The following is a 6702-nucleotide window of genomic DNA, read 5'->3' on the forward strand; positions in this document are numbered from 1 at the left end:
GGGAAGGATTTTTCAGAAAAAGTGAGTCTCAAACCTCCATGGGATGTGTCTATTGTCAAAGTCTTTTGAACCATATCACTTTTGTTTCTGGTTCTGATATTGTCATATTTTAGTTTTGGGATTCGGACATCGTAATTGTTGTGGTTGTTGGATCCTAACAGCAGAAAACAACTCGAGAAATGTGTTTGTGAACTTCATAAATGCAAAAGTGAATCAGATGTGTGTGACTCAAACCTCTGTTCAAACTGTTTCTCTTCCCAACGGAATTGAAAAATAGTGAAAGGTGAAGGTGATGGGCAGGACTGATCCACAGGAAGAACCAAAAAGGAAACATTTGTCTGACTAAGAAATCATCCTGAGTTTGTACAGAGAACATTTTGTATGTGGAGCGACAAAACAAAAATCCCGTTTGTTAAGTGAGAGGAGCAGAAGACAAACAGACTGAGCTGCACTTTCTTGTTCTTGTGGTTTTACAGAAACATCACGTCTTGGTCTCTTTGCAGTGGAAGGTGTTTCTTTGGTGAACAGCTGGAGCCTTTCACTTTGGCGTCGACTTTTTAAATTCGTAACCGAGGTTGAGTGAGAGATCGGGGTTTTGTTTTGTTGGTTCTTCCTGTGGATCAATCCTGCTCATCACCTTCACCTTTCACTATTTTTCAGTTCCGTTGGGAAGAGAAACAGTTTGAACGGAGGTTTGAGTCACACACATCTGATTCACTTTTGCATTTATGAAGTTCACAAACACATTTCTCGAGCCGTTTTCCGCTGTTTGGATCCAACAACCACACAATTAACGATGTCCGAATCCCAAAACTAAAATATGACCAGTGTTGGGGAGTAACAGATTACATGTACTGGAGTTACGTAATCAGAGTATAAATTATGAGTAACTGTATTCAGTTACATTTACTGTTTCAGTGAGTGGTAATTGGATTACAGTTACTTTGTTAAAAGAAATGGATTACAGGGCAGTATTTTCCTGTTTTACATTTTGGGCTAAACCAGGACTAAAACCTGGACTAAACCAGAACTAAAACTAGGACTAAAACCAGGTCTAAACCAGAACTAAACCAGGTCTAAACCAGGACTAAACCAGGTCTAAACCAGGTCTAAACCAGGACTAAACCAGGTCTAAACCAGGTCTAAACCAGGTCTAAACCAGGACTAAACCAGGTCTAAACCAGGTCTTAAACCAGGACTAAACCAGGACTAAACTAATACAATATGACACTAACAGTAGGTGGACATAATTTAAAGCAGCACTGATCTCATATAAAAATCATTTCTCTATCAATAATATTTTTAATCTGGTCAAGTAAAGACTGAACAAACGAGAAGTTTTCAGGATGTGGTTGCTTCTTTCATGAAGTTTTCAAAAAGCCTGACAATATCAAGTAATCCAAAGCATTCAGATTACATTACTCACTTTAAGTAATTTAATGGATTACGTTACAAACTACATTTTGAGGTATGTAATCTGTAATCTGTAGGGGAATACATTTTAAAAGTAAACTTCCCAACACTGAATATGACAATATCAGAACCAGAAACAAAAGTGATATGGTTCAAAAGACTTGAAAAGATCGACTTTGTCAACAGACACATCCCACTGGGAAAACAAACATGGAGGTTTGATGCTCACTTTTTTCGGAAAATCCTCCCAGTATGAATTGTGCGATGACTGGACGTCTGAAATCTGTGATGCATGTAGTATTATCGTCACTCTCCTCCTGACTGTTTATTTCAAAAACAGTGATGCAGATCAACTTGTCCTGCTCCTTCTATTCAGTGTGCGTCCCCAGAGCTTGTTTCTATGCCTGGAATGTTCCACAGTGTGACTTTAAACATCTCTACTTTACATTTATTCAATAACATTTGGTTTTACAGCTCAAAAATCCCTAGAAAAACAAACATTCTGACTGTGAGCGGCGTCGCCTCTCCACAGATCTGACCTCTAACTTGGTCCGGTTTGATCTCCTCCACCAGAAAAGTTACACATTGCGCCTTAAACCAGTTCTGTGTTGATTGGCAGGGTGGAAAGTGTCTTGCTGAGGGGCACAAAGGCACAGTATGAGGACACGCTGAAGAACTTTCTCCAGCTCCTCGTTTTGAAGATCAGTTTTACAGTAGATTTTTTTTATTTGTATGAAACTTGAACCTCCGCCAAGACAATTACAGACAGTTTTTTTGAGGTATTATTAAAAATATGATCTGGATTCTCGCAAAAATATCAACGCTTTTGTTGTTGGTGTCGCCTCCCACTTTTTAAATAAGCTCCAGGTTCGACCCTCGACCCGGCGCAGTATCAGTTTCAGCTCAGTATCGCTCTCACGTTTTCATAAAAAGTTTTTATTTGAGCGTTTATTGATTCGTTTGGCCTTCTCCGCTCTCGCTGTTTGTTCTGGGTCACGCTCTCTCCTCGTTTTCCCATCATGCACCGCGGTCACGTCCCTCAGACCTCACAGGCTCAAGGGCGTTTGGAGAGAAGAGGAATTCGAACAACGCAGCGCAACCACGTCCTGTCAGCAATAGTCGGACTTTCATAGTTCCTGGTCTGTGACTGATCCAAGAAATCAGTAAGATTTCAGAACTATTGTGTCATGGATGTTCCAAAACCCACACTGTACTTGTTTATGTGCAGAAGATACAATGTGAAAAGAGTTATTTTACATCAGATGGGCCCTTTAATGACGTCATTATTACTATAAACTTTATTAGGTGATATCAGCTCTTTTTCTTGCTGGCTCCATTGCAAAAAAAAAAGAATCTCAAATAGAATGAACCAAACTCACAATAACCCAAAACCACAAAATGTTTTGGGTGAATCCATTGCATTTCTTTGGCCCTTATGTTTCGAATCGCCAAATCCACAAACCACTTCCTGAATCAGTCACGTGGTTCGGGCGGTTCACGAGGCTTCGAACGTCACCACAAATGTCACCGATACAAACCTCGATACACTTCAACAAAGACTTCCTGGATTACTCGACACACACTTCCAGTCCTTGACACAGATGACACATCACTACCTTATAGAACAGTGTTCTAGAACTGTCAAACACTGCAAAGCGTTTGACGAACCCTCCACCGAAAAAGTTACACAATGCACCATTAAAGTTTGTGTAATATAGAACTGTACCTTTGTTTGACGTTTGCTTTCAGGGTTTGTCCCCTGAGCAAAGTTATAGGCTGAAACACATCGGGACTTTGTAAGTTTGTCCTTTAAGACATGCTGTAAACAATAAAGGCATTTTATTTGAATCAGTGACTGCCTTGGGTTTTTTGCATCTTTAAATTGACTTCCCTTCCTCAAAAGCTGTTTTCAGGCCGGTCAGAACTGTGCTGGTTCCTGCACCAGTTCCACTGGGAACTAAAGTTCTCACCAGTGAACGACTCATGTTCAAACCATTTATGTGAACCCATGACACGACATTGACAGAGGGTTTGGATTTACCACCAAATAAAAACAAGGCCTTACAAAAACGGAAGAAATAACAATCATGGATCACATCATCAACACCAGTGAGTATTTGTATTTATACGTCATTCTTTATGTGCTGAGCTCTGACACAACATGGATCTGCTGTGGAGAAGACGACAGCGACGCCCAGTACAAAGATGTAATTTTATCAAGCGAACACGGACACATGCAGCACCAACAGGACGTAATAGTTTCTGTAGACTTAAAACTTTTAATTTCATATGTGAGAGTTTCAGTTGCTTGTTGTTGGTTTATTTTAGCGTGTGTGACTGGGATGAATGTGCTGTGTTGTCACTTAGAAAAAACGAGTTTTACTTGGTTCCTGAACGCTCTGATTTGTGCCGTGAACACGAGTTGGTTCAAGATTAGATGCGGGAACCGGCACCAGTACAGCTCTCTGTCCACCTGAAAACACTGAAAGAGCAACACTCTTCTACCTGCTGTGTATTTTCCTCTGGAGGTAGAGGAAATGCTCCTTTTGAAACTTTTTTAGACTTCCTTTGTGTTGGCCTATCGAACATATATTTATTTTATTGCTCTATTTATTGTTCGTGCTGTTATTTTGTTGGCATCAGTTTAAAGAGAACAACAAAAATCTGACATTTAACATAAATACAAATTCCTAATAAATTACCTCTAACTTGGATTTTAAATGTTCTGACCTGGTTTTTAGTCTTGATTTTTGCATTTATTTCAAGCAGAACCGCATACGAACTAAATCTAGGAATATAAAACCACAGAGTGTATATTTACACCCCAAAGTTGAACAAAACTACAGTGTAATTAGATAAAACACATACGACATTTCTTAGCGTTAAAAACACAAACACTTTAAGTTTTAGATCATATAAGAACATTTATTTAAAAACACATCAGACTTACATTGTGTTTAAACTGTGCTTATTATTAAACTCATCATCAAGAACATCTTAAACTCTGTGAAAACAAATTAAAACGACTCAAAAACTCAAACTGTGTAAACTCAAAAACCAAAAGAAAAAATCCTTGAAACAAAAACAGTACAAAACAAAACTGAGACAAACGACAAAAACTGCTGAGGTGCAAAAGTTTAGAAGATTTTTGTCGAATGTCAAAACGCTCTTTGAATATAAAAGTCTACAAAAACACACAGTCAAACAAAAGATACAGAAATAAACACGATTCTGTGATTAAAACAAACACGTTCTGTTTATTTTATGAACTTTGATTTGTAAAAATAAAATGATAGTGAAAATTTTTTGACAAACGAGAAAAATACACCAACTTTGAAAACAAATTCATATTTGATCGCAATCTGTGTATAATTTGTTCATTCATTTTTCACAATAAAATGAAAAATAAGAAAATGAAAAAACTATTTTCGTCATTATTTGTCTCCAAAACCAAAATGAAAAAACAGATAACGACTGTTTCCCGTTTCCATGACTGAAACTGTGATGCCGGACTGAACCAGGACTAAACCGGGACTGAGACTGAGACCAGGACTGAGACCAGTTCTGTCCTGGTTCAGTCCGGCATCACAGTTTAAATCACGGAAATGGGAAATGGTCATTATCTGTTTTTTCCATTTTTCATTTAAACACAAAATCAAAAACTGAAAAAAACAAATCATTATCTGTTTTTTCATTTTGGTTTTGGGGACAAATAATGAAGAAAATAGTTGTTTTTTCATCTTCTTATTTTTGGTTTTATTTTGAAAAACAAAGAACGAATGATACGCGGGGTCCATCTAGATTTTCCATCTTTGGAAAGAGACAAGTCTTCATTTGTGCTGCTCTGGTGGGAGGGGCCACGTACAGAGACGCTGGAGACGCTGCTGTGATAAACACCACAGAAAATTAACAAGATTTTAATAGAAAATATAATTCAAATATTTCAGTAGAAAATCAGCCGAGGGCCAGATTAAAGGTCTTGGAGGGCCGGATCTGGCCCCCGGGCCGTATGTTTGACACCCCTGGTCTAGGGTGACCAGATTTTCAAAATAAAAAACTGGGACAAAGTGAGGAAACAGAAATGGCACGACGTCCTGGTCTCAAACGTACCCGGTGATGTCATACCCCGTGTTCTTCTTGTTCCGTGGTGCGTTCTGATTGGTCGACTGGGAGCTTTCGCTGGCGCTCCTCACCAGCGCCTGCAGCGTCTGCCCTCGGCCGCTCGGGTTCAGTCCTCCCGGCTGTGAAGTTGGATTTCTGTACGTTTGTGAAGTCATTCTGGTCCCCGTTCCCGTCATGGCGCCCCCTACGGGATAAGGATACCCCGGGCCGTTCCTTCTTCCTCGTCCATTTTGCTCTTCGCAGCAAGACGCCGCCAGCAAACCGCCGCCGAGCATCGTAACCAACGCCGAAGCCAAGCCGACGTAAAGGCACTCCCCGATCTCAAATTTCATACTTTGCGGCACGTTGTGTTGGTAAAACGTTTGCACGACTTCGTGAGTCGTCCACGCTACGGGAATCAGCGCTAAAAAATCCCGACGCTAAGAACAGACCGCCTCCTGTCCCAGCGACGCGACTTTTCACCGCTCCAGATCCGTCCAAACAAACCGTGCACTGCATCCCCACGGACGATATCGCGATGGCGAGTACAGAGAGCACCAGAGCGATGACCATGAGCGCCCGCGAGGCCTGCAGGTCGGCGGGGAGAGCCAGCATGGAGTTGTACGTTTCGCACTGGAAGGCCCCGGTGCTCTGGTAAACACACTCCATCCAGAGGCCGCGCATGTTGGCCACGGCCGTCACGATGTTGGGTCCGATGTGAGCGGAGATCTGCCAGTACGGAAGGACTGTGGCCACCATCGTCCCCACGGTCCCCAACAAACCCAAGAAGAACCCCATCAGCTCCAGGGCCATGGACGCCATCGCTGCAGCTGCGGAAAAAAACGAGAGATTAGTTTAAGTTTGACTGTTTTGGTCACATTTTTATACAGAACTTTTCCACCTTCAAGGCTCAAATTTTTACAACAAGGAAACACTCACGCATTCATACATCAGCGTGTCAGTGGATCTGATCGCTCAACCAATGATCGTTTGATGTTGAGAGCAAGATTCAAACCGCCAACTTTCGGATCAGTGAGCAAATGCTTTTTGGAAATCATATTGCAATTTAACACCGAGGCTTGTAGTTAAAGGAGTGAATTTGGAGCCAGGTTCTATATTAGAAATAGGAATTGATTTATGGACAAAATAGTGAAATAAAAACCCCAGTATCATGTATCAAAATATCGA

At 40.9% G+C, this 6702-nt stretch overlaps 1 pseudogene; it reads right to left on the reverse strand.

Annotated features, from left to right (window-relative positions):
• Positions 1–5513: 5513 nt before the first annotated feature.
• Positions 5514–6340, reverse strand: LOC129407428 (claudin-14-like; annotated as a pseudogene).
• Positions 6341–6702: the final 362 nt, after the last annotated feature.

Source organism: Boleophthalmus pectinirostris, unplaced genomic scaffold (genome assembly GCF_026225935.1).
Source record: "Boleophthalmus pectinirostris isolate CB_2022bp ecotype Guang Dong unplaced genomic scaffold, ASM2622593v1 HiC_scaffold_12, whole genome shotgun sequence".
Taxonomy (NCBI): Eukaryota; Metazoa; Chordata; class Actinopteri; order Gobiiformes; family Gobiidae; genus Boleophthalmus; species Boleophthalmus pectinirostris.